Below are 26,925 nucleotides of genomic sequence, written 5' to 3' on the forward strand. Positions count from 1 at the left end.
ACCACAGCACTAACAACAATTTTAAGAGTTTCAAAACCGCCTCTGTCTTTCCACACCAGGGACAGCAGAAAGGACATCAGCACCACCTGCAAGACACCAACAAACATCCATTTCTACCTCCCACCATGAGTGGCCGTTAAGAACCCATACCCCTTAATGGTGAGTACTTTTCAGGAGAGGGTGACGCTCTCAGGCCTCAAATGCCAGGTACAGTTACTCTGTCCTTGATCCAAAATCAACAGGAAAATACACTGGATTACTCCTGCCCCAATAACAAAGAGACTGGGGATATCGCAGCAGCTGAAATGACCGTTTGGACAAGCACTCCCATCATGCAATCTGGGGTGGGTGTAACCATGCAAATGACATCAGCCCCAAAAGGCCTTGACAACACATCACCAACAGATGGCAGGGCAGACTTCATACTGACCCTGCTTCAACTAGATTGTGGCAAAGATTCCAAAACACCGAACGTTAAAACTCACCAAACGCGGGTCAATCCATCCTCATCGTCGTAACCGCTCGTTATATTCCACACCCGAACGTAGCCCTCATATGGACAACATACCCTCCTAACTCAGTATCTGTACGTTAACCTTTTACCCCCCCCAGTCAGGGCTATTGCAGATTATGTATTCCTTATGCCAGGGGTCCCCAACCTCTGTAAGTCCAGGGACCGGTTTCGTTTGCTGGACCCTCCGCAGGCGTGCCTGCGGGAGGTCCAGCTGAGCCGCGGGACGAGCGCTCCCTCCGCAGTCGTGCCTGTGGGAGGTCCGCTGCTCCCGGGGCTCAGCTGGAGCTTCCGCAGGCACGCCTGCGGGAGGTCCACCAGCTCCAGTCCGTTTCTAAGAGGCCGCGGACCGGTACCGGGCCGCGGACCGGGGGTTGGGGACCCCTGCCTTATGCCACCCGATCTTAAACCGAATTTTGCATCCCTTGGGTAAGCTGTACGTTGTTCCCTGAGCACCAGAAACTTCTATGCCGAAACTCTGTACTGTACACTTTTTTTTTCTTTGAACGTCATCTTAATAAAATGTTGACTTTTGTTCGAGATCCCGGCTCCTGTTCCTTTGCAAGGCGTGTGCGTTTGCTCCGGGTTTTAGTCTGCTAATACAGCGGGGGGGTGGGGGGCGATTGAGCCAGACGCGCTTGCCTGCTGCAGACACGGATCCAAGGCTGAACCTCGTCCCCCACAAGCTTGAAAGCTTAACTGAAAACTGTTTAAGAAGTGCTCCCGTCTCCGGCACTCAGCTACCCAGCTCCCAATGGGGTCCAAACCCCAAATAGATCCCTTTTACCCTGTAGAAGCTGTAAAATCCTGTGACCAGGGCAGCTGCCTAGCAGCCTGCGCATCTGCCTGCCAGAGCGAGGGCGCGTAAGGCACTAATCCGGATAGTGGCGGCTAGGTGGCAGGGGGAGGGTGTGAAGAACCAGCAGAGTGGCACAGTGGGAGCATGCTGGGCCCATAACCCAGAGGTCGATGGATCGAAACCATCCTCTGCTACGCGTGTGCTTGTTTCTTTTTCCCTCTGGGCCTTCAAGCGAGCCGGTGACCAGCAGAGCCCCAAGAGCCTAGGCCATGAGGCAAGAGGTGGCTGAGGCGAAGCGGCGGCCTGCCAGGGAGCTCCTTGGCACCTCTGGCTGCCTGGGCTGAAGGCAAGAGGCAGGCCTAGGCATGGTGAGGGCCTCCTGTCCTGGAATGAGGCTGCAGTGCTTCCTGGTCCCCTTTTCCCACCACCCCGGCAGGCGGCTGCTGTGGGAGAACACGAGGGAGGCTCTGGGGGCGCTAGGCAGCGCTGTGTGTGTGGCTGTCAGGGGAAAGAGCCGAGGCTCCCGACTCGACCTGCCATTGACTCGCGTGGCACTGCGCGGCCGTCAGCCGGGGTGGGCCAGGCTGCGGACATGACTCAGGCTTGGGCCGCATGGCCGTGCTTTCCTGACGAGCCATGAGGCAGGCCAAGAGCTTTGCACAGCGTACAGGGAAGTGGGAGGGAGGCGTCTTTGAGCCGGCGTGTCTCCTCCGCTTCTCCCTCGCCGCTTGGGCGGAGGCGGGAAGGGAGCGAAATGTTCCCGGCTGAAAGTTTTTGTGCTCGGCCTTGAGGATTAAGCCTGAGCCTCCGGCACGGCTGCTGGCAGATGGGTTTCTGAATGGCCTCCAGCCCGCTCTTTGGACCACCAGCTGAAAGCACTGAGGCCAAGATGCAGCAAAATGGGATCTTTGAGGCTCCCCCACAGGCCTCGGGGAAGCAAGGAAGCAGCACAGGCTTAGCCTCGTCCCTGGGTGGGCTCGAACCACCATCCTTTCGGTTAACAGCCGAACGCGCTGACCCATTGCGCCACAGAGACACGGAGAGGTAAGGCTGTATTGAGCACAAAAGCCGGGCATCAGCTCAGGGTACGGTATAGCACATGCATGCAGTGGTTAGACAAGAACAGCAAGGAACTGGACTGGTATGGAGCAAAAGTTCTGTGGGAAGGAACCGAAAAGAGCAACGGGGCTGTGGTACAGCGCTCGCATACACTTTCTTTGGCCTGTTTTGCTGGAAGAGTTAGCAGAGCGAGATTGTTAGTCACAGGACAGTGGGTGGGTTTATGCAAATTCTGGACTATGGGACCGGGGGGGGGGGGGGGGGGCACATGCACTACCTCTGCAACTGACCTTTACTACCTCACTCCCTAACAACACACCTTTTACCTCTCAGGACCAAAATACACCGTGAAAAAGATCTAACGGCGTAAGTTTAGGGTAAGCAACCACAGCACTAACAACAATTTTAAGAGATTCAAAACCGCCTCTGTCTTTCCACACCAGGGACAGCAGAAAGGACATCAGCACCACCTGCAAGACACCAACAAACATCCATTTCTACCTCCCACCACAAGCGGACGTTAGGAACCCATACCCCTTAATGGTGAGTACTTTTCAGGAGAGGGTGACGCTCTCAGGCCTCAAATGCCAGGTACAGTTACTCTGTCCTTGATCCAAAATCAACAGGAAAATACACTGGATTACTCCTGCCCCAATAACAAAGAGACTGGGGATATCGCAGCAGCTGAAATGACCGTTTGGACAAGCACTCCCATCATGCAATCCGGGGTGGGTGTAACCATGCAAATGACATCAGCCCCAAAAGGCCTTGACACGGGCTGGGAGAGTAGTCACCCTGACTTTTGGGAGCGTAGGCAGTTGCCCCGGCAGCGCCTCTGCCGCGTGTTCTACATACTCTGCTTTCTCTTCAGTTTGTATAAATCTTTCGCCTTTTACTAAAGATTTCCGTGGAGAGAAATGTTTATGAGTTTGTACCCAATTTTTTAAGGCTTTGCTTTGGCAAGGCTGTTGCCTGTTGTGAGAAAAACAGAAGAGTGCTCCCTGAGCTGGTGTCACTGGCTGAAGCTTTTCTATAGTATGAAAAAAGTATAGTAGGGAGCACCTGGCATTGGCTGCGGTCAGCAGACAGGATCCTGGGCTAGCTCTTTAACTTGGATGGGTAGCTGGGAAGACGGTAAATCAGACAGAACCCGTTTGACAAACCTCTTCATTTCCTTGTTATTGCCTGACTCCTTTAATTCTTTTCCTTTTCCTTATTTCCCAGCAGATCGACTAGCCACCAGATTTGGGTGCTAGCAGAGGGACCTGACGAGCTCCTTCTTTTCGGCAGCGTTGAACATGCCAGGGCACAGTCAGATTCTGGATGCTCATCTGAATGTAACGCCTAGCGCTCACCTTTATTTCTGTTTCTTAGCTCTTTTGGGCCATCGATCTTTGGTCTGACCCGTAGGATCCCTGCATTAGGAGAGCTGGCTAATTAATGAGCCCATAAACCTTGGAAATCAAATGAAACCTGAAGTCCGTAGAAGACCTCGAAAGGCCCTTGGGGGGTGGAGTGCAAGCTGAGGAAGAGTTCCCTGCACAGCTTACCTCTCCATTCTCATTTTCCTGTCCTGAGCGCAAAAGCCAGGAAGCAGCTCCAGGTAGGGAGGGGATACCATATGTGTGCAGTGGTTAGACAGGAAACAGCGAGGAACTGGACTCGTATGGAGTGAAACTGTAAGCATCTTCTGTATGCCTGATGACTGCAGGTTTGAGAGAGTTATGTGGGAAGTGGAGGCTTTCGGTGGGCTTTCAGAGGAAATGTAATGGAAAGGCTGCAGAAAGTGGAATTCCAGGTTTTTAAACAATCCTCCACTAACACACCAAACAGCTCAGGTCTAGTTACTCATTCAAAATTAGAATAAAGTTACAGCAAGATTTCATCATAAATGAAGTCAAACCCTAAAGATTTCAGAACACAACTGCTATAAGGAGCCACGAGGAAAGCAATACAAAGTCAACCTTGCCTCAGAGAAAGGCAGTTAAACAATTTCTCTTTTTTAAAGCAGCATAATCTCCCCAAACGGAAGGGCACTGTTCCCGGAGAAGGGTCCTGGAGAGGGTTTTCCTCGTTGGTGCCGGCCATCCACCTCCCCGAAAGGCGGGAGCTAGTTTGACGTCGACGGCAGAATTCTTCCGACCAAGGCGCGGACTGACGTAGCCGCGCCGATTTACGTTCCCCGTGCAGCCCAGGCCCGAGGGTCGGTGCGTGCTGAACAGTTAAGTCAAAACAGCTCCGTCCGTCAGAGGTGTGCAAAAGGGAAAACCCGCTCCTGGGCGACGCGGCCACGCCGCCCTAACCCGAGAGCATAGCTAAAGGGCATTCGGGGAGGCGGTGGGTGGGCCTCAAGCGACGGAAAGCCCTCCTCCAGCACGGGGTTGTGACAGCCTAGTCTCTGTAGCACAGACAGGGGGGCCACCCAGAGTCAGGAACAGACAGCGAAAGCCAAAGCGGTCCCAGGGCAGGGGGCGAGGCTGCCTGTTGGATGAGGGGACCAGGTGGGACAGGCGTTTTGGACAGGCCATCCTCCCGTCAAAGGAGGAAGAGCCTGAGAAGAAGGGCCGGGCAAGAAGCTACAAGCAGGGAAAGAAGCAGAGCAGGTAAGCAGCTCCCCTTAGAGCCAAGGAAGGCACCGGTCCAAGCTCCCCAAAAGCAGACTAGAGAGCAGATCAGCTGCAAAAAAACAGGGAAAGCCAAGAACACAGAGAGAGCCTTATAAGACTCAAGTAAAGTTTCAGAGCTGAGCTTTGCTTACAAGGAGGAACGTAGGACAAAGATACCTAGAAGTACAGGGCCTGTGGAAAAGAGCACTCCCAAAGGCCCAGAATAACCACTGCTTTCCTGGGAATCTGCTTTGCAGTGCACTAAGCCTAAACAGCCCACTGTCGGTTTTCTGTTGTTCAAACCAATCACCAGTGGAGAGCGCGAACACAGTCCCCCACTACCACAAATTATGCAGTCAAGTTTCCCGCATTTGGGGAAATCGCAGGAGTCAGCACACCCGCAGTGCAATGGATGAGCCTCACCCTGGGAAAACCACCTTCGTGATCAACCTAATTGCCTTCTAACTAACTTATAACACACGGGGTGGACCGCCGCGCTCCCCCCCCCCCCTCCACCGCCGGCCTCGCCCACACCGGCCCCCACTGCCGACAGCTGCCCCGACGCGGCCCCTGGAGACCGTCCCTTCCCCACGCCGAGCTCCCGGTGCCAAAGTCGGGCCCTGCCTGGCAGCCTGCGTCCACTCCCACAATGCTCTGCTCGCACACAGATCTGCATACCTGCTCATGCGGCTCTGCCCCTTCGCTCGGGCCCCTGGGAAAGTGGATTAACTTCACCCACAGGAAAACTCTCTCCCCTCAGCACTGAGTCAGGACCCTAAAGTGGGTCGTGACCAGTGGTTAGCTGGAGGTGGTTTGCACAAACCAGTTGTTAAATTTAGAAGCGATTTTAGAACTGCTTGCAAACTGGCTTCCCCACGATGGAAGCATTGATGGGCTCTGGTGGGAAGGGTGTCATCCCTCCTCCTAGTCTGCAGGAGGTGTTGTGCTGTGTGAGCCATATGAGCTGTCTCCTGGTCTTGTTGCTCCTGCTTCTCTGATCCTGGGGCTTCTGCTACTGCTTGGTGGGTTCCCGGCTCTTCCCAGCCTGCACCCCCTGTCTGCAGCTAGTCCCTGTCACCCCCCTGTCCTGCCATGCCCCATTATACTCCCTTCCCCATCTGCAGCTCCTGTCCTGTCACCCCTCTCATTGCATCCCCTGACTGCAGCCAGCCCCTGCCACCCCACTGCCCACAGCCCCTGTCTTCAGCTATCTCCTGCTCCCAGCCACTCTCCCTGTGTGAGTGTCTGCACCTGTACGCTCCGGCTCCTACCCACAGCTGCCCCCTGCCACTCTCCCCCCGCCCACAGCCTCTGCCCCCGCTTCCCCCAGCCAACACCTGTCTGCACACCCTGGCCAGAGCCAGCCCCTGCCACCTCTCCTGCCACAGCCCCTGCCCCCTGCCAGCCCTGCCACCCTCCCCTGCCTGCAGCCAGCCCTTGCCACCCCCCTGCCATCCGTCCTGCCCACAGCCAGCCCCTCCCTGCTCTCCCCCGCCCACAGCCAGCCCCGGCCATCCATCCTGCCACAGCCCCTGCCATCCCTCCTGCCCCCTGCCACAGTCCCTGCCTGCAGCCAGCCGCTGCCCACAGCCCCTGCCACCCCCCGACCCCTGCTACAGTCCCTTTCCCCTCCACAGCCTGTCTGCACCCCCTGCCCACAGCCAGCCCCTGTTGCAGCCAGCCCGTGTCACACTCCCTGCCTCCAGCTAGCCCTGCCCCACGCCCCTGTCTGCAGCCAGCCCCATGTCCACTGGTGCCCTGCAGTTCTCAGGGCAGTAACCCTGCACACTTGCTTCAATGAGGGGGGGCAGGGAGCAGCTGGGACCCACATATGTGCACACCCTAGGGTGACCAGACAGCAAGTGTGAAAAATTGGGACGGGGTGAGGAGTAATAGGAGGCTATATAAGAAAAAGACCCAAAAATTGAGACTGTCCCTAAAAAATCGGGACATCTGGTCACCCTAGCGCACCCCTAGGGAGTGGCGGGGACCCACACATGTGAAACGGAGCTCGTTTCTAGTGCAGGCCCATCTTTTTAAAAAAGAACTTTAGGTCGGGTTAACATACATCCGTATTTTCATGGACATGTCAGGCTTTTTGGTTCTTAAATCGCTGTCTGGGTGGTAAATTTTAAAAATTCCTCCCGGAAAAATACAGACATATGGTAACCCTATTGGTACAAAAAATCCATACTGTGGCACATCCCTTAAATCAGAACTTTTTATAGGGAACCGGTTGTTAAGATTTTAGCAGCTCATCACTGGTCGTGACCCTGTTTTAATGGGGTCGCCAGGGCTGGCATTAGACTTGTTGGTGCCTGGGGCAGAGGCCAAATGTCTGAGCCCCACCACTGAATCCCTCAAGCTCTGGTTTTGCCCTCCCCTAACTGGGGCAGGGCTCAGGCTTTGTCTCCCCTACCTCTGCCCAGGGGCTTGGTCCCTCTTTCCAGGACCATGCAGTAAGGTTTTTTTGGCAGAAGGGGGTTGCAGTGAAAGGAAATTTGAGAAACCCTGGCATAGAGCCTCTGAATATGTCTAGACTTGGCTCCCTGGGGCAGATCAGAGACAGAAAGTGCAGCCATGGAGACACCACACACCAACCTTGCCTAACAGGCAAGAATCAAACCTCCACAGAAAGATGCCCATTGCTTTCTAACCCATCTCCCTAAGCCTTCAGCCACCACCACTTAACAAAGGGGCTTTTCTACACTATGGTTCTGGTCTCACTGAAGGGTCATTTCCAACTGTTTGCTCAGACCAGCATTAGGGAAAATGGTGCCCTGGGCAAAGCTTGTACTTTGGCACTTCCCCATTGCCCCTGGACGATCCCCACTCCCCCTTTACTGCTGCTCCTGCACTCCCAACCCTTGCGCCTCCTTCACCCCTAACTCCTGCCCCCTCCTGTGCCCCCTTTGCCCTTAACTCCCTGTGCCACCAGCCATTGCCCCTCTTCTGCAGCCCCTTCACATGGTTCCAGTCCTGGGGGCCTCGCACTTGTTCTCCCTTTCCCTGGGCTTTGGCATCACTAGCCGCTGATTAGTGAGTAGGGTTCAGTGGTCCCCAAAATGTGGGGCATGACTCCTAGGGGAACACAGAGGAACATTCATGGGGGCACCTCAGGGCCTGAGCCAGCCCCCATGGAGGGAGCAGCACTCAGCCCCACTCTGTCCCAGCTCTTCCCCAACCCCACACTCAGCCTGGGCCTCTGGCTCCCAGCTCGGCCTCGACCCCCTTACCCCTGTCTGCACCCCTCTCTCCAGCAAGCAACAGCCCCACTCCCAGCCCATGTTCTCAACTGTGACTTCCGAGGGTCACAGCCATGGCTAAGAGGACACAGAGTGAAATGTTTGGGGACCACTGGTTTAGGGTGATGTTCTCAATCATTTCTATGAAGTCCAATAAAAACTATTCCTCACCCACCCACCCCTCCATCAGGACAGTCTAGGTATGTTCTGCTGCCCTTCACTCATGCAGGAAGGATAATAACATTTCATTCCACTCAATCCTAAAGTGATTTGTAACCCATCACCATCCGAAACTGGTCATTTTGGGAAAGTGGCCCCATCATGCTGCATAGCTAGGCAGACTAGGTGTGTCTGTGCAAACACGGTCTGTTCGTGAAGTCTTTCCCCCAGCTCCTCACTAGATGTGAGGGGGGAGCTCATTCAGCCCCTGCTTCCACTTAGTATTTAAAAATTCCTTATTGTCCCTAGCTCTGCTGGCCTTAGCTTTCTCCTCCTGTCCATTTTCTAACAGCTCAGATGAAGTGGCCGAGTGGTTAAGGTGATGGACTGCTAATCCATTGTGCTCTACACGCATAGGTTCGAAGCCCATCCTCATTGGATGCATTTAGTTTTTACCCCTCCTTTGTAGACAACCATCTCCCCCTTTGGTACAATGACAGATCAAACAATGTTGCTTCTTGCAAACAAAAACCTTCTCAGAAACTCAGAACTCCCTTGCTTTAAATAAAATGTCTAAATCCCAGATTTCTTTAAAAAAGAAATTCTCTAGTGCTGTATTTCTTAGTTTTTATCTCAAAAGGGAACATCCTCATCATCTCCCCCAAACACCCTGGGACCTGCCCAAATTATTAAAATACCCTCAACCCGAGCAAGGCCAGAGCAGTGAACCAGAGCTAGTGTCTAGGCCAAGCTGTTCTGAAGGAGGCAACTCCAACATTTTCTCCCTGCTTCCCTTGGCAAGGTCTGACTGAGAAAACAAAATTCCCCAAACTGAAAATTTTCTGCTGAAAAACCAATACTAGTCTGGTTGGGGACTTTGGTTTGCAAGTATTATTGTTATTATTCTCTTCTGATTTCTGAGTCAGTTCAGTTCAGTCTTTGTCCTCCAGGTGTGTTTCCACCTGCTGTGTTGTGGGGGAGAGAGGCCAAGTCATGATGTCTCTTCCCCTCTTTCATAGTTTCTTCCAACTTGCTAGGAAGCTCCTTTGTTACCATGTGACTCAAGCAGTGTCCCTTGTCTCTGTGCTATCTCGGAGAAGTCTGCATTGTACACGGTTCTTGGGCTAGTCCTTGGGAGTGTGGATCCCTTCAATGGGCCAGCAGCGAGTCTGGCTCCTCCCTTGTCACACCTGAAAGGCTGGTGGGGGGCATTTCTCAACCTCATAACATATCTCAGTAACACACACAGAGCAAAACTTCATAACTTCCCAACCAATGCGAGCACACACAATCCAACACGATATTAATGTTCAACAGATCAAGACTTTTGAAATGATACGTCACAAGGCAGACTTTGAACAAACCATGTCATCATTATATGAGAGTGGTGAATATGGGGCTTCCAGGTCCTGCTCTGAGCACAGCGTGCCACACCTGGGCTTACATTGCAATGGAGACGTACCCTTAGAGTCCATTTCTCCTGGGATAAAGATGGCCCACTCCTGACTCTCTGCCAATCCCCACTGGGCCCTGAGAAGTGTTGTTCGTGTTTGTATTCTATAAAGCAGAGGAGCAGATGAAGTTTTGCTCCCAAGGTGTGTGTGTGATTCTTTGGACAGGTCTACACTACAAAATTAGGTTGGTGTAATTACATTACTTGGGCTGGCAATGCAATTCTATCAACCTAATCCCAGTGTAGATAGTGGCTCAGCTGTCAGAACTTTCTGGAGCTATGAAAGGGGAGGGGCCCAGCCTCTGTAGCAGGAATGCAGGGCAGGCGAGTTCACGGCGGGCATTATGGGATACTGGTGGAGGCCAGTTATGGTGATATAATGACCAGCAGCATTTACACTGACAATTTGTCACTTTAAGTTTGCTGCACAAAGCTCTAGGTCTCTCGTCGAGGTGGTTTTATTTTGTCACCAAAACAGGGCAATTTTGTCGCCAGACGTGGCATTGCAGTGTGTGCACCTGCTGACCGAGGGAGCGTTGTGTGTTTTTCACACACCTGAGCAATATAATGATACTGAAATAACTTTGTAGTGCAGACCTGGCCAAAGATTCACACACACAAACACACACACAGCTTGCAAGGAAAACCTCACCTGCTCCTTTGCTTTGCAGAATCCAAACACAAGCAAAGCTTTTCAGGCCCCAGTGGGGATGGCAGGGAGTCAGGTGTGGGCAGACACTGTGCTCTTGCCACAGGCAGGCACCATGGCTTAGCTGGTTAAAGCACCTGTCTTGTAAACAGGAGATCCTGGGTTCAATTCCCAGTGGTCCCTTGTTGACTAACTCTTGGGCAACCTGGGACAGGGGCAGGTCTGGGCTCTCACACCAAATGGATCATTGTGGCTGCAGAACCTGTGGGCAGCTCATTTAGTTTACACGGAGAGTTGAGTCCTGCTTTGTGCACCGTGTGTGAGAATGAAAATCCTAAACCGCCCTTTGAAATAACGAATGCAGCAGGATGTATTATTGTCCCTGCCCCAAAGCAGACAGACCAATGGAGAAATGCCATTGAGTCCAGGGTAATACTCCACTGCCATTTTACCTTGTTTGCTTGCTAAACTCCCTCCCAACCTTGAGGGCTCCCAGAGCTCGGTATTGAGCCTGAGCCGAGATGTCTACGCTGCAAATTTACCACCCCACAGCCCTAGCCTGGGAGCCTGCACTGGCACAGGGCAGCCGTGGGTGTTTCATTGCAGTGTGGACATAGCCTAGCATTATGTCTACACTGCCATTAACACACCCAAGTCACTATTCTCAAACCCTGGGTCAGTTGATTCAGGCTTGTGGGGCTTGTGCTGCAGGGTTATAAAATTACAGTGTAGACACTTGGGCTTCAGCCCAGCCTCCGAGACCCTACGAGGGGTGAGGGTCTCCGAGCCTGGGCTCCAGTCTGAGCCCAGATGTCTACGCTGTAGTTTTTAGCTCCACAACCTGAGCCCCAGGAGCCCAAATCAGACCATCCAGGCCAGCAGGATTTTGTCACAGTATAGATGCCCTCTCAGGATATGTCTACACTGCAATGTAAGCCCAGGGTTAGTAGAAGTCATGTCAGCAGCCCCAACACATAAACATAAACCACGAGGGAAAGACCCACCCCCCAGATAAGCTGGGCAGTGTCCTTCTCCCTACGGTTCGTAAGTCCACCAACCAAAAGTCCTTTAACATGAGCCATCCCCTCTCTGCACCCCACTCACAGCTGTTGTCCTTAGTCAGTGCAAGCCCAGAGGTGCCTCTGTACAGTTCACCTGCCATCCTGGGTGGAAAAGGGGGAAAATAAGAAGGCACCGTACTCACTATGGTGTTTAGGGACTCACTCATCTCTCCACAGCCCCCCTGTCCTAACGTTGGTCTAACACCTACATTTTAGTATTGGGACCCAGACCCTGACCCACTTGGCTTTGGAACCCCTGTCCCCTGCCTAGCAAGTGCTTTTGAATTGAGGGTGAGTCCCTCAATCAGGGTCTGCCAAGCACAATTGTGCTGCCCTCGATTCACACAACAAGGATAACAACCCTTTATTTCTCCTGCCCCTGTAACATGGAGACTGGGAATCCAACACCAGCCACAAGTGATCATTTCGGCAAGCACCCCAACCTATTTCCAACATACTGTAAAATCCACATGCAGACTCATACACGAAACCTTGCAAGAAAATCTTCCTGAGGGGTCTGAAGCACCTGCTGCTGGAGGGAAGGAGGGAGCCGTGGGTTGGGATTGAGGGGCACCGGGAATAGGAGGGGGCTGTGGGTTGGTATTGAGGGGCACTGGGAATAGGAGTGGGCTGTGGGTTGGGACAGAGGAGAAGGAGAAGGGTGAAGAGAAGCAGGCTCTGGTTGGGAGTGAGGAGCAGTGAGCATAGGAGGGACTGAGGGTTGGGATTGAGGGGCACTGGGAAAAGAGGGGACCTGGGTTTAGGCTGAAGAGCATCTTCATTTGGGGATCCAGCAGGACAGGGGAAGGCAGCAGGTGATTCTAATTCCTTAGGGATATTGTCTGTGTTTGTATGTGTGTGTGTGCAGGGAAGGAACATGCTCTATGCCCAGAGGCCTTTATTCCTCCAGGCTGCAAGGACAGAGGGGCTGTCAGGAAGTTGCCCCTTCAAACCCAACACAAAAAGACCCTTCTGAGGAAAGGGAAAATCCTACAGAGAAAAAGTAACATCAAAGCAAGACAGTTTAAGATCTTGGTGAGTAGTTTATCACCTGACTCAGGATTTGAACCCTGGACCCTCAGATTAAAAGTCTGACACTCTGCCAACTGAGCTAGCCAGGCTCACAAAGCAAAAGAGCAAGTTGGTGCAGAGGAGAAAGTAGTCAAGAAAACAAGAGCGGGAAACAATAGGGGAAACCTGCTGCTCTCTCTGGCCTGGTCAGGGGGTTGTGCCGATCAGGTTTCCACAGTAAGTTTGACATCAATATGGTGATCCATGGGAACCTTGGGGTCCCCAGGTTGCCTAAGGAGGGGTGAACCAGCCCAGGTCGGAAACGGAGCAGGTCAAAACTCCCATGCCGATCAGTAGTGGGATCGCGCCTGTGAATAGCCCCTGCAGCGTAGCCTGGGCAAGACAGTGAGACACGGTCTCTTTTTATACACCCCCCTCCCCCCGCAGAGCCTGGAGGGGGGGATGGGAGCTCCCATTGTGGGGATCCTGAACTGGTGGGAGGGAGGCACCATGTACCAGGGATCCCGAAACGCAGAACAGGGACACCCACACACCAGGTGTCTTGCAGCAAGAGCTGCGGTCTTGATTTACAAACTGCAACTGATGGGGAATTTACCACCTCCCTTGCGGAGCTTGTTCCACTAGATAATTAGCCTCACGGTTAAAGAACGGTCATTTCCAGTTGGGATTTTCTGACATCGACTGCAAGCCAATGGGGCCTTGTTCAATCTTTGTCTGGTGAATTAAAGAACCCTTTAAAATCACATATCCCCCCCTCTGGGAATTTATAAAACGTATTTAAACCAGTGATTAAATCGCCTCTTAACCTCCAGTCAGTGAAATCAATTGAGCTTCTTCAGTCTCTCGCTGCAGACATTTTCCTTGTTTTTAAAGGCAAAAATTCTGATCTTTCCAATGGGAGCTGCTGCTTCAATGTTTAGTTTGGGGAAGGATTTGGCTGCGCTCAGAGATCTGCCCGCGGGTTAGAATCTGCGATCCGAAGGGCCGAACGCAAACAGCGTTTAGATGGGACCGTTAGTGCCGTCCCCGTGTGGCCAAAGATTAGAACTGACGAGCAGAGTTTACAGCTGGAGCCTGGGACTCTCCTGAACAAACTGGGCACAAAGCATCTCGCGTGGGATCCTCGCTGTCCAGCCGGAGGCGGAGGGAAGCTGATTGTCAGGGCTCAGGGCTGCTCCCTGCCAGGCTGAGCCGGTGTCTGTGCTAAGCTCGGCATCAATCAGGTGATTCTGGGAAGTTCGGGGTCCCAGGGCTCCCAAAGGAGGGTGAAGTAGGTCACCCCTGGAGCAGGTTAAAGCTGCAGGTTGACAGTGGGGTTGCTGCCCCTGTGAACAGCTGCTGTAGCACCGCCTGGGCAGGACAGGGAGAGCCAGTTATACACCCCCCCCAGCCTGTATCGGGGGATGGGCGCACTCACACCCTGGGGACCCACCCACCAGAGATCTTCTAGGGGGGGAGAGTGGCACCCACACACCCAGGATCTTGTGGGGGGGGGACAAGGGCATCCACACTCCGGGATCCTCTGCAGAGGGACGGACACCCACACACCCAGGATTCTGTATGGGGGGCAGAGGTACCCGGACACGTGGGTGGGGGAAAGAGGCACCGAAACATCTGGGATCTTACCTGGCAGGACAGCGGCGCCTGCAGCTCGACATGAGACGGGGGCGGGGGGAGCAGGAGCATTTCCCAGTTCCAGGCTGTCCCCGTCTGACCAAGGCACAGAGCTCACAAGCAGAGTTTAAAGCTCCAGTTGCCAAGCTGTGAAACAAGCCGGGCTCTGTGGCTGGTGCCTGTGATCCCAGCTCCTGGGGAGGCTGAGGCTGGTAGATCGCTTGAGCTCAGGAGTTCTAGGCTGTAGGGGGCTGTGCCGATCGGGTGTCCACAAGAGCAGGAAACAATAGGGGAAACCTGCTGCTCTCTCTGGCCTGGTAAGAGAGCTGTGCTGATCAGGTGTCTGCACTCAGTTCAGCATTAATATGGTGATCCCGGGGAAGCTTGGGGTCCTCAGGTTGTCTAAGGAGGGGTGAACCAGCCCAGGTCGGAAACAGAGCAGGTCAAAACTCCCATGCTAATCAATAGTGGGATCGCACCTGTGAATAGCCCCTGCAGTGTATCCCGGGTGAGACACGGTCTCTTTTTATACAGACACCCCCCGCAGAGCCTGGAGGGGGGGATGGGAGCACCCACACGATGGGGATTCTGACTTGGGGGGAGGGACGCCTATTCCTGCCTGTCACTGCCCAGCACCCCTATCTGGCACCATTCCTGAGGGCCACCCTCTCTCACTCTGTTCCTGCCATATTGGGTCCACCAATAACTCACATAGGAGAGACAGCTCCAGTCCTTCATTGTTAAGGGTCAGGCCAGCCAACTAGGGGCAGAAGCCCACAGGTTTTTTTTCCTATTGCAGAGCCCAAGCTCAGGGACTCACCTTGGGTGCAGGCACCACTGTGCTCCCAGAAAACAAGCCATCCCTGTACAAAGAGGGATAAAAGGGCCTGCCAAAGCCTGGGATTGAACCAGGGACCTTTAGATCTTCAGTCTAACGCTCGCCCAACTGAGCTACTTTGGCAGCTGCATTGTAGTGTTTTGGCCTGTTACTCCTCTGCCCGGGATGTTTTTGCAGCAGTTGCACACAAAAAGGACGTCATTGTGAGCGGCCCATGAAGACAAGACTTCCTGCCTTGCTCAGCTTGACTTGCTGCCTCGACCCGTTCCTGCCTGAGTTCCCGGATTGACCTGGTGGTGGAAGGGGACTCGGGGCCAGTGGTGTGGGGAGGAAGTTAAACTGGACCCTGAGCAAGACTAGACCCTGGCGGTGAGAGTCTGGCCACCACTTGCCGCCCCACCCTGTTGTCCTGGCTTCCCCCACTGGGTGTCATTTCGGGAAGCAGCAGCAGCAGCACCAGCCCCCCAGTAGCACAGGGGCATTCAATGCACTTCCTGTGGGGAAATGGCTCCTTGGCGTCCAGCTGCTAGAGTGAGAGCCAGGAGAGAGCAGTGTCTGGCTCACCGTGGGGGAGAGAAGAGACCTGGTGAGTGCGGATCTCCCTCAGCCTCCCCCGCAAGGCTGGTCAGTTGTATTGTCACTGTGATAGTCAGTGCTTCCCTTCAGGGCCGGCCCTAGAGGGGTCTGGAGTCTGGGACAAATCCCCCCTTTCCTCCCTAGGCCCTGCCCCCACTCCACCCCTTCCCCCCTCCCCCCACCCCTGTCCCATCTCTTCCCAGCTTGCACCTTCCTGCCCCATTCCTCTCCCTCCCACACCTCTTTTCGTCCCTGCTCCTCCCCCTCCCCCTCCCCGCCAGGGGCGGCTCTAGGAATTTGGCCGCCCCAAGCACGGTGGCACGCTGCAGGGGTCTGGAGCCGGCCCTGCTCCCCGCCCAGCCCCTCCTGCACCCCACTGAACAGCTGATCACTGGCAGGTGCTGAAGGGGAAGAGGAGGAGCTTGTCGGCAAGGCCTGTAGTGGGGTGGGAGGGAACTGGCTGCCAGTGGCAGCTGAGCACCTATTTTTCCTCTGTTGGTTCTGCAGCCCCGTAGCTCCCATGGAGTCGCTGACTTGGCTCCTTTCACACTCCAGAGAGAGGAGCAGAACCAGGGCTATGGCTGCTCTATGGGGCACCAGGTGAGTGGCAGAGGCTTCAGGTGCTGAGAGTTTGCCTGACCCCTCAGGGACACAGTTTGAGGGGGTGTCCCAGGGATCTCGATGAAAGGAGCAGAACAGGATTTACTTGGGGTGGGGAGAGAATTGAGAGTGTCTCAGGGGGTTGTACAGAGGTATTGCCCAGGTGAGAGACTGGCTAAAACACAGGCCTCGCTGTGAGCAGGATTTGAACCTGTGCAGAGGAACCCTATTGGATTTCAACTCCAACGCCTTAATCACTCGGCCATCACAGCTATGAGCACAAAACTGCCCCAGTGTCAGAGAAACTGGTAAAGAATCACAATGTCCAGGCATGAAGTCATCTGAACTACAGAATTCCCACCGCAAACCTGGCTCCCAAAGCACAGGGGGGATTTGGGGTTTGTTCTCTTTGCTTAGCCATGTGCAGTCGCACAGAGAGCACGTTTAAAAGTCTCCCCTCCCACAGAGCAGGACGGGGAAATGATTCTCAACTTGAAGCTTGATGTGAATGAGGATGTCTGGACCACAGGGCCAGGGACTGATCTTTGCTAGAGAAACCAGTGACACACGGAACCAGGCTAAGGAAAAAGTTTCCTGGAGTCAGTAACTGGAATAGCAGCAGTATTGTGCAGAGAAATGTCTCACAAGAGGAGTCAGCGCATTGGTGGTTCGACAGCAGAAGTCACAGCTATAGCGGGGGAGGTCTAGCTTTGGTTTCTGGCCAACAGAGAGATTAGTTTTATTATCTCCAAATTTCAGTAGAAAAATTCAGCCCCAAACTGGGTGTGGTGGGGGTTTCTCTGCTTGGTTTGTTTTTCTCATTTGAAATGTCCTTGATCATTTGTCTGGGAAAACTGTTTGGACAAGGCCAAGGAAGAGTTAGAACAATTACAAATCTCCATGGGAGTGAGAGGGTCTCTCAGCGCCGAGGGAGGGGTGGAGATTTTCATGGAGGGGAGTTGAGGAGATAAATGAGAGGCTTTTGCTCCAGCAGAGAGAGTGGCTTGGCAGGTTCATTTTTTCCAAGTGAATCCCCCTCCCCACACACACACACGTTGCTCCCCTGCTGCTGCTGCCCCAGCTCAAACCCCACTGTCACCCCCAGCATGTGACCTACAGCTTCCCGCTGATAAAGCCCTTATCTATCAGAGACAAAATCCCCTCATCTGCCCCTTCTCCCAGCTGAGCCCTCCCCGACCAGAGCCCAGGACAACCCCGACCTAGCCATGCCGGGGGGTCGGGCTTAATCTTCAAGGCCGAGTGCAAAACCTTCAGCCGGGCACGTTTCGCTCCCTTCCCACCTCGGCCCAAGCGGCAAGGGAGAAACGGACGAGACACGCCGGCTGGAAGATGCCTCCCTCCCACTTCTCTGTAGCCTGCTGTGATGTTATTAATATGAACTGGGACCATAGAAATCATTGTTGCCACCACTGTTATATATGTGCAGCAAATATTGTGCAAAGGTTGGCGTGTGAGGTGTCTAGGACAAGGTTATGATTTGCTGGTGATAATGACGCTGGCTGGATGTGTGCACCATTTTTGTATCTGAAGTTATGAACATGGGCTCTGTACTTGTATCTCAAATGTATTTGATTCCAAGTAGCCTCAGTGTCGTCAGCCCCCAACTCCTCCAGGAGTCCACAGCAAAGAGACCCCCCACACACACTGTCCTGGACTCCCTGGGAGGTGCCTCCCACCCCCCGCCCAATGGAGCACCAAGGATTAAAGTGGCAGCATCTAGTGTCACTGGGGTTCAGTGGCTCAGGCCAGACACCTGAGCTGGAGACCTGCCCCCAGAGCACTGCTCGAGGGCCTGGGCCCGGGGTGTTCACAGCCCCCTCCCCACCCCTCCGAGCCCAGCCTGGCTCCTCACCTGGAACAAAGCAGAAGCGTCCGTAGGCCTCGCTGCTGTCCGAGTCCCAGGCGCTGCTGCTGTCCCATGGGGAGCGGGCCGAGCTGCTGTCCGAGTCGCAGGCGCTGCTGCTGTCCCATGGGGAGCGGGCCAAGCTGCTGGGGCTGGGAGAGGGATCCTCCACCTCCTGCCCTGGGAAGGCTGGAAGGTCCCCACTGACCGGGCAGGGCGATGCCTCCTGCTGGAAATGGGGGCTGGGCTCCTGGGGCCGCTGCTGCCCACATAACAAGCCCGAGAGCCACCCTGCCTGATTCCGCTCCTGGGCTGGGTCCTGCCTGCCCAGCCGCATCCTGGCCCAGCTCCATTTTGGCCTGGCCGGTGCCTCTCCCACCTCAGCACCTGCGCCAGGAGCAGGTTTCCTCTTCCAGAAGGCTGGGAACTTCCACCTCCTGGTCCGGCCGGGAGCTCCTTCCCTGCCAGTGGGGACGGAGGGGCCGCTCCGCTCCTGGGGAAGATGGCAGCTGCTCCCCTCAGGCTCTGGGGCCACCGGCAGAGCCTTCTTCCTGAACCTCCTCAGGAGCCCGGCCACCCTGGAACCGAGCGGGAAGCAGGCGTGAGTCTGGGGTCAGGGCAGCCTCTCACTAACCAGCCTGTTTGGTCCCTCCCCATCCCGGCCCCAGCCAGAGCAGCTCCTCCTCCCCCCACAGGGGTGCAGGGAGTGCAGGCTACACACAGTGGCAGGAGTTCATTGCATGATCTGCTCCCCCTCAACATTCCCCCTCCTCATCCCTGGGGCTGCAAGAACCGGGGAGTCTCGTCCTTTTCGAGCACTGGGGTCAGTCACAAAGACCATCGGTCACTTTGGACAAGCAGCTCCCGCCTGCCAGCCCAGGACACACTCACCCCCCGCCCCGGCTAGAGAAGGAACAGAACCCAGGAGTCCGGACGTCTCCTGGGAAACCATTCCCCACTTCTAAGTCCCTCGGCATAGCAAGGCCAGGGCCCCCTCGTTTCCCATTGATTTCCATGCTCAGCAGCTCCCCGGGTCTGGCCCAGCTCAGAGACTCTCGGCCTGGGGAACAGTCTCCCACAAGGGAAGGGCTGGGAGCCCCATTGCTGGGACCTTGCCAAACACACTGGAGACAGCTCTGGAGAAGCACCTCCCCGGTCTGAGAGTGAGGGGCTCCTGGGGGCTGTTTGCAAATCCAATCTCCTTTGGGAGAGATTCTCTCCCCCTCTTTCTGCCTCCCCTCAGACAGACAGGGGACGCCACCGAGGAACCCTAATGCCACTCACTTGCTCTGGTGATGGAGCGATGGATGGAGGATGTTCAGTGTCATCCCTCGCCCTTCTCCTCACTCTCCAAGCCCAAGGCAGGCTGGAGGTGGTGGCGTGACCTGAGGAGTTACCCTGCCCAGCCAGCAGGCAGGGTGATGACACCGGGCGATCGGGTGGTGGGAAAACAAGAGTCTGTCTTATTGCCAGGGAAAGGAGAAACTTGGCTAGCAGCAGGGGGTGCAGAACATCACCCTAGTGCGGGGGTGACAGCGCCTCCAGGATCCTGAAATCCCAGCACTTTACACACCTTCCTGGAGCCTCCCAACCCCCCTGGGCTGTCGGGACTGCGCCCCCAACCCTACTGATGAGAAACAGGCCTGGGGAGGGGAAGCGACTGGCTCAGGGTCACACCGAGGGTCAGAAGGATGGATGGGACCCAGCAGTCCTTCTCTCCAGGCCCCTTCACTAACCACCGCTGCACACTCCCTCCCACAGCTGGCAATTACAAGCAGCCCTCATGGCCGCTCCCCCTGCCTTTGAGAGGGAGTGTGCTCTGCTGGAGTGACCGGGCCAGGGGATTGGGAGTCAGGACTCCTGAGTTCCATTGCTGGGATTTAATACTTTCCTGCTAGTGGAAAGTGCTGGGAGAATCCCCCAGCCAAAGCTGCTGTGACAGTGCTAAGCAGCCTCTGACCATTCAAGGGCGGAGCGCACGGCCCAGGAGGAGGAGGGTTTGGCTCTGGGGTTTCACTTCAGCCCAGTCTAGAGAGAGGGGCCCAGCCATGGAGTTTGGCTCAAGACCAATTCTCCAATTTGTTAAGGGCGTTTTGAATTCCAATCCTGTGCTCCAAAGTGCTTGGTGTGGGTTGCCAATTTTAGAAGCATGCTCTCCCCTCCATTTTCCAAATCAGTAATGAAACTATTGAATAGTACCGGACCCCGAACTAATTCCTGCCGGACCCACTAGGTGCATCCTCTCCGTTGGACAGCCAGACATGGAGACGGGCTCTTGGAGTCTGGGCTTTCAACCAACTCTGCCCCTACATGACACTGATTGCGTCTAGACCGCATTTCCCTCGTTTGCTTGTGAGAATGTCCTAGATCCCATCTACTGTTTACCCACCTCCACTAGGCCGGAACCCTGCCAAAGAAGGAAAGAGGATTGGTTTGGAATGATTTGTTCTTGACAAATCCATGCTCACTAGTCCTAAGAACCAAAGTATCCTGTAGGTGCTGCTGACAAACTGATTGTTTAAGAATGTATTCCAGTATCTCCCCAGCTGTGGAAGTGAGGCTAGCTAGTCTGTAAGGCCCAGGGGTCTCTTTGTTCCCCTTTTAAAGATAGGTCCTGTTTTGTTCATGGATGGGAGGATTTTTTTTTCCAGGGATCTCAGACGAGAACTGGGGCACAACACCTGGTTTGTTAAGGCCACAAAAATGGAGGCAGGAACCTCTTCTCTCCTGCTGGCAAAGAACCCCAGGTACCTAAAAGACAGGGACTCACATCCCTGAATGGGCTTTAAAAAAGGCAGTGGTTAAAAAGTTTGGCCCCGACCATTTCTTTTTTTCGCAGACTAGACATTTTAGCAAACTTTAGAATTCCTTGGTGCTAAACTCCATGAAACTCCCCTTTCTCCTTCACAGAGGGTTTTAACGCCCCTTATCTCACTCAGGCTCATGACCGCCCAGAGTTCGAGAACTGTCCCTGTTCCCATTGGACAGATGGGGAGGAGCCTGAGGTACACAGAAGGGAAGTGACCTACCCAGCAAGGTGGTGGCAGAGCCAGAAAGAGAAGCCACCGGTCCTGACTCCTGTTCTAACAGACAACCCCACACACACCCCGAGGCAGGGATAGAGCCCAGGAATCGAGATGGTGGGGAAATTTCATTGAAACCGTTTCTGTCAGAAAAGCCCATTCAGACTAAACCAGTTTGTTTCTCAAAATCATAACAAGTGGGATGAAAGTTCTTTGCAAAAATATGTTATTGCAAAACAAAAGCATCTCCTGTTTGTCACAGTGTGTTAAATTGTCTCATCACACACAAAGAAGAGACACTTAGAGCTTGAAAATTAAATAAGATGCTTCAGTCTGAGCTAAGTAGTTGCTGCTCTAAACAATTTCAAAATAAAAAAATACAAATGAAATAGACTATTTCAGCTATTCTATTATATGTTAATCTGCTCTGAGTAAACGTGATAGGACACCTCATATGATGCACTACTCCTAGTGACACTCTCCAATGGATCCCCATCCTCCACCCACCGTCACGGTAGGTAGGTAGGAGCGGATCATTATTATCCTTACTTGAAAGAGGGAGAAGCTAAGGCTGAGAAAGAATTGACTTGTCTTAGGTCACACGGCCAGTCAGTGGCAGAGTTGGGAATAGGACCCAAGAGCCTTGATTTTCAAACTAACCATCAGATCTTGAATTTCATACATTGAATGACCTGAATAAAGTGCTCTCAGATGAGCTCCAGACCAACAACAGTGCACAGTAATTATTCAGCAAGTATTTGAGGAGAACTGCAATGTTAGAGAGAATCATGAATTGTTCAGAGACAATTAATGCAGAAAGCAGCAAAATTTGTCAAACATATGACTGGTTATGACTTATTTCCTTGGTCTTAAAAGAGAACAACAAGGACCTGAGTCTCCTCCCTGTCAATAACCCCCTGCTCAGCCAATCAGGGTAGAGACTGAGGACGGGAGGCTGAGTGTTCTCACCAGAGAGCCCAAAGGATGGTCCAGGTCACCGGTGGGGATCACTGCCCGAGCACTATTTCAGCCCCACATTTTTGGGTGGACCACCCACAGTGGGAGCTGCCGAGCACTCCCCTGCAACACACACACACACACACACACACCCCTTCTGGTGTTGGGAGGGGAACAGGTGAAAGGACAAAAGAAGCAAGAGACAAAGAGAAAGGAGGGAGGGAGGGATGAAGGAAAAGATTAAACAAAAAGGACAAACCCTAATGTCCCCAGTGATTCTAAGGGACAAAATCCCAGGTGCAGAATAAAATTCGGCCTCCTTAAGCTCGTGTTTTCCATGCGAAGAATTCAACTATCACCAGATGGATCAGACTGAACAGGTTTCAAACCTCGAGGCTCTTACCTTCTAAACAGGGACGGCTGTTTTCTAGTAAAATCAGGAAAAGGGAAGGGGAAAACTCGAAAGAGGTTCCTCCCGGCGCTCATGTACCTGAACCCAAATACTCTCTCAGTCCTCAAAGAGAGACCTGGAGAAGGAGACTTGCTGAAGCAAAGCCACAGGGGTCTCTGAGGTTTCCCTGGCCCCTCACCCCTGTCCTGCCTGGCTGATGTCAGCATTTCTCTGTGAGGTCACCACCTCCCCACCACCTTTGACCAATAGTCTGAGGTCCTGCAAAAGGCCTTTGTGATGTCACTGCCACACCCCTCCCTTGCTGTGCTAATGTCCTGCCCCTGCCCAGGCACTTTGGAGGTTTGAGCTACTCCCTGTGGATCACCCCACTCAAGGAGCGTTCGTTCTAGGCAGCAAGCCGGCTAGACAGGAAAACATCAGACGCTGCTCCCAATGCTACACTCAGTTTTTCAGAAATTAGTCGACTTTATGGCCAGAAGAGACCATTAGAGCATCTAATTTGATCCCCTGCATATCACAGGCCTCCTGTATGAGACAATAGCTACTTTTGGGGCAAACACATTCCAGAAAGGCATCTAGTCTTCGTGCTTGGCTACACTTGAGAGTTGCAGCACTGGTGTTGGCTTTACAGCGCTGTAACTCACTCACCGTCCACACTTCCAAGGCATATATACAGCGCTGTATCTCCCTGGCTACAGCACTGGCTGTACTCCACTTCTACAAGAGGAATAAAGACTATAGCGCTGCTGATGCAGTGCTGCCCCGCCAATGTGGCCACCAAAAGCGCTGTTATTGGCCTTCAGAAGTATTCAGCACTATCCCAGAGTGCCTGTTCTAGCTACTCTGCTCATCAGTTCGAACTCTACTGCCCTGGCCTCAGGTGACCAGCTGTCAGACCTGCCCTTTAATGCCCCGGGAATTTAAAAAAATCCCCTTCCTGTTTGCTCAGCCAGGTGTGGAGTGCAATCAGTGAATCTTTCCAGATGACCATGCCTCCACGTGGCAAATGAGCCCCAGCATGGAGAATGGCGAGTTGCTGGACCTCATCAGTGTTTGTGGGGAGGAAGCTGTGCAGTCCCAGCTGTGCTCCAGCCGTAGGAATTACTATACCTTTGGGCAGATATCAAGGGCCATGATGGAAAGGGGCCATGACCGGGACGTGCTGCAGTGCAGGGTTAAAGTGAAGGAGCTGCGGAGTGCCTACTGCAAAGCCCGCAAGGGAAACCACCGCTCTGGCGCTGCCCCCACGACCTGCTGATTTTACAAGGAGCTGGACACAATACTTGGGGGTGACCCCACCGCCAATCCGACAACCACGATGGAGCACGGGGAGGAGGGGGAAAGCGAGAGTGAGGGTACTGGGGTGGGGGGAGACACCCCGGAGTCCCTGGAGGCATGCAGCCAGGAGTTCTTCTCAAGCCAAGAGGAAGGTAGCCAGTCGCAGCACCCGGTACTTGGTGGTGGACAAACAGAGGAGCAGGTTCCCAGTAAGCGGCTTTTATTTTCAGGATGGAAATTTTTTGGGAGAGGCGGGAGGGTTAGGGCTGCATGCATGCATGCCTAGATGCAGAATAGTGCACTGATGTGGTCTATCACGTCGCGGTAATCGGCCTCGGTAATCTCATCAAAAGTCTCATCCAGAGCATGGGCAATGCGCTTGTGCACGTTTATTGGGAGAGCCACTGTGGTCCTTGTCCCAGTCAGGCTAACGCGTCCGCGAGGGGTGGGGGGACCATTGCTGCACACAGGCAAGCTGCATAGGGGCCAGGGCGGAATCCACATTGCAGTAGAAGACCCTCCTGCTCTTCCCAGGTGACCCGCAGCAGCGAGATATCTTCCAGGATACACTCCTGTGGAAAATGTTGGGATAGTGTTCAGCGTAGGTGCCCCCTGCAGTTGTTGGCTCTCCCCAAGGCACAGAAACCCAGAGGATAGTACAGCCCTGAAACAATTAGTCCCCCTTACTCACCCTTTCGGGGCTCCCGTGGGTTATGTGCGCTCTCTTTGGGATGGGAAAATTACGCTATTGTGAAGACTGTATGTGCCCTCCTTAAGTGCGGGGGAATTACTCTGTCTGGTATAAACAATGCTGCCTCTGTTAAGTGTTGCATTTTGCCTTTACAGATGCAACCTTGAGATCTCGGCTGTCCGTGTTATCACTGGCTGAGAGACTGCAAAACCTCTGGCAGAGACAGCGAAAAAGCAAAGACGACATGCTGCACGAAGTGATGCACCAACCTCTCACAGAGAATCAAAAAGCGCAGGAGTGGAGGGAGAGGGAAAGCAGGATCCGCAAGGAAAATGCAGCACACAGGAAGCAAAGCACAGAGCGGCTGATAAGCATCCTGGAGCGCCAAGCGGACTCTATCCAAGCGCTCATAGCCATGCAGGCAGAGCACTACCGCCCCCGGTTCCCCCCTGCACCCCTTGTCCCAAAGCTCTTTCCCTTGTGCCCCCATATTAGCTCCAACCCCCCTTCCCCAACATCCAGGTTCTCATCACCACCAGCTGCCCCCAACACCTGTACGTTCACCAACAAGCCCTGAGAACTATGACCCTTACCCTCTGCACTCAACCCCCATCACCATGCAGTATAGCCACCCTGGAGTACAGCAGTCATTGCACAGCACTCCAGCCAGGACATATTCAAACCTGTGACTGTACAGTTACCCACCACACCCCCCTGCCCTTTCAGATTCCCAAAAAGTTGTGTGTCTTTCCATAAAGTAATTTTCTTTTCAATAAATGAATTCTTGGCTTTGAAAACAGTCTTTATTATTGCATAAGGTCAAAGATACCTTAGCCCAGGAAAGACACAGGCACTGCAAATCAGCTTAGCAAACACAGATTCCCACTAACATTGTAACCACTGCACTTCACTCCCGTGCAAGGCACCAAACATTACTGTTGGTTTTCAGCCTCAAATTCCTCCCTCAAGGCATCCCTAATCCTTGCAGCCCTGTGCTGGGCCTCTCTAGTAGCCCTGCTCTCTGGCTGTGCAAATTCAGCCTCCAGGAGTTGAACCTCGGAGGTCCATGCCTGACTGAATCTTTCACCCTTCCCTTCACAAATATTATGAAGGGTACAGCACACGGATATAACCGCAGGGATGCTGCTTTCCCCCAAGTCCAGATTCCCATACAGAGATCGCCAGCACCCCTTTAAACGGCCAAAAGCACACTCTACAGTCATTCAGCACTGGCTCAGCTTGCAGTTGAACCGTTCCTTGCTACTGTCAAGGCTCCCTGTGTACGGTTTCATGAGCCAAGGCATTAATGGGTGAGCGGGGTCTCCAAGGATCACAATGGGCATTTCGACATCCCCTACTGTGATCTTCCGGCCTGGGAAAAAAGTCCCAGCCTGCAGCTTCCTGAACAGGCCAGTATTCCGAAAGATGCGTGCATCATGCACCTTTACGGGCCAGCCTGCGTTAATGTCAAAGAAATGCCCACGGTGATCCACAAGCGCCTGGAGAACCATAGAGAAATACCCCTTCCGATTAACGTACCCAGATACTAGGTGGGGTGGTGCAAGAATAGGAATATGGGTCCCATCTATCACCCCTCCACAGTTACGGAAGCCCATTTGTGCAAAGCCATCCACAATGTCCTGCACATTTCCCCAGAGTCACAGTTCTTCTTAGCAGGATACGATTAATGGCCCTGCAAACTTGCATCAACACGATTCCAACGGTCGACTTTCCCACTTCAAACTGGTTTGCGACGGATCGGTAGCTGTCTGGAGTTGCCAGCTTCCAGATTGCAATAGCCACCCGCTTCTCCACTGGCAGGGCAGATCTCAATCTCGTGTCCTTGTGCCGCAGGGTGGGGGTGAGCTCCTCACACAGTACCATGAAAGTGGCTTTTCTCATCCGAAAGTTCTGCAGCCACTGCTCATCATCCCAGACTTCCATGACAATGTGATCCCACCACTCAGTGCTTGTTTCTCGAGCCCAAAAGCGGTGTTCCACGGTGCTGAGCATGTCTGTGAATGTTACAAGCAATTTTGTGTCGTACGCATTATGCGACTCGCTATCATTGTTGGACTCCTCACTGTCACTTTGGATCTTAAGGAATAGCTCAACTGCCAAACTGATGTGCTGGCGAGACTCGTCAGCAAACTCCTCAGCAGTTCAGGCTCCACTTTCCGCAGACCGAAACGGAACACAGAATTGCGCTGCACAGAAAACGTTGAAAGATGCAAGATGGCGCCAAACATGGACGGAAAAACGGATTGCTGGGATGTGAAGCGATGCATCACAGGGCATTGGGAGAGGAACCAGAATGATCCACACCCTCCGCACCCTCCCCACAACCCACAGCACCAGAATGGGAAGAGGTGCTCTGTGGGATAGCTGCCCATAATGCACCACTCCCAACACCACTGCAAATGCTGCAAATGTGGCCACACTGCAGCGCTTTCCCTACACAGCTGTACGAAGACAGCTTTAACTCCCAGCACTGTACA

At 53.7% G+C, this 26,925-nt stretch overlaps 6 non-coding genes across 6 annotated transcripts; 2 read left to right on the forward strand and 4 right to left on the reverse strand.

Annotated features, from left to right (window-relative positions):
* Nucleotides 1-2,272: 2,272 nt before the first annotated feature.
* On the reverse strand, nucleotides 2,273-2,346 carry TRNAN-GUU. Its single transcript has one exon. It is a non-coding gene; the product is annotated as a tRNA-Asn (tRNA).
* Nucleotides 2,347-3,220: 874 nt separating this feature from the next.
* Nucleotides 3,221-3,336, forward strand: LOC123360137. The gene has a single exon (XR_006575971.1). It is a non-coding gene; the product is annotated as a U5 spliceosomal RNA (small nuclear RNA).
* Nucleotides 3,337-5,285: 1,949 nt separating this feature from the next.
* Nucleotides 5,286-5,448, reverse strand: LOC123360134. The gene has a single exon (XR_006575968.1). It is a non-coding gene; the product is annotated as a U1 spliceosomal RNA (small nuclear RNA).
* A 5,142-nt stretch (nucleotides 5,449-10,590) lies between these two features.
* Nucleotides 10,591-10,664, forward strand: TRNAT-UGU. The gene has a single exon. It is a non-coding gene; the product is annotated as a tRNA-Thr (tRNA).
* Nucleotides 10,665-15,076: 4,412 nt separating this feature from the next.
* Nucleotides 15,077-15,149, reverse strand: TRNAF-GAA. Its single transcript has one exon. It is a non-coding gene; the product is annotated as a tRNA-Phe (tRNA).
* A 1,243-nt stretch (nucleotides 15,150-16,392) lies between these two features.
* Nucleotides 16,393-16,474, reverse strand: TRNAS-UGA. The gene has a single exon. It is a non-coding gene; the product is annotated as a tRNA-Ser (tRNA).
* Nucleotides 16,475-26,925: the final 10,451 nt, after the last annotated feature.

The sequence above is a fragment of the Mauremys mutica genome, unplaced genomic scaffold, assembly GCF_020497125.1.
Source record: "Mauremys mutica isolate MM-2020 ecotype Southern unplaced genomic scaffold, ASM2049712v1 Super-Scaffold_100214, whole genome shotgun sequence".
In the NCBI taxonomy this organism is placed as follows: domain Eukaryota; kingdom Metazoa; phylum Chordata; order Testudines; family Geoemydidae; genus Mauremys; species Mauremys mutica.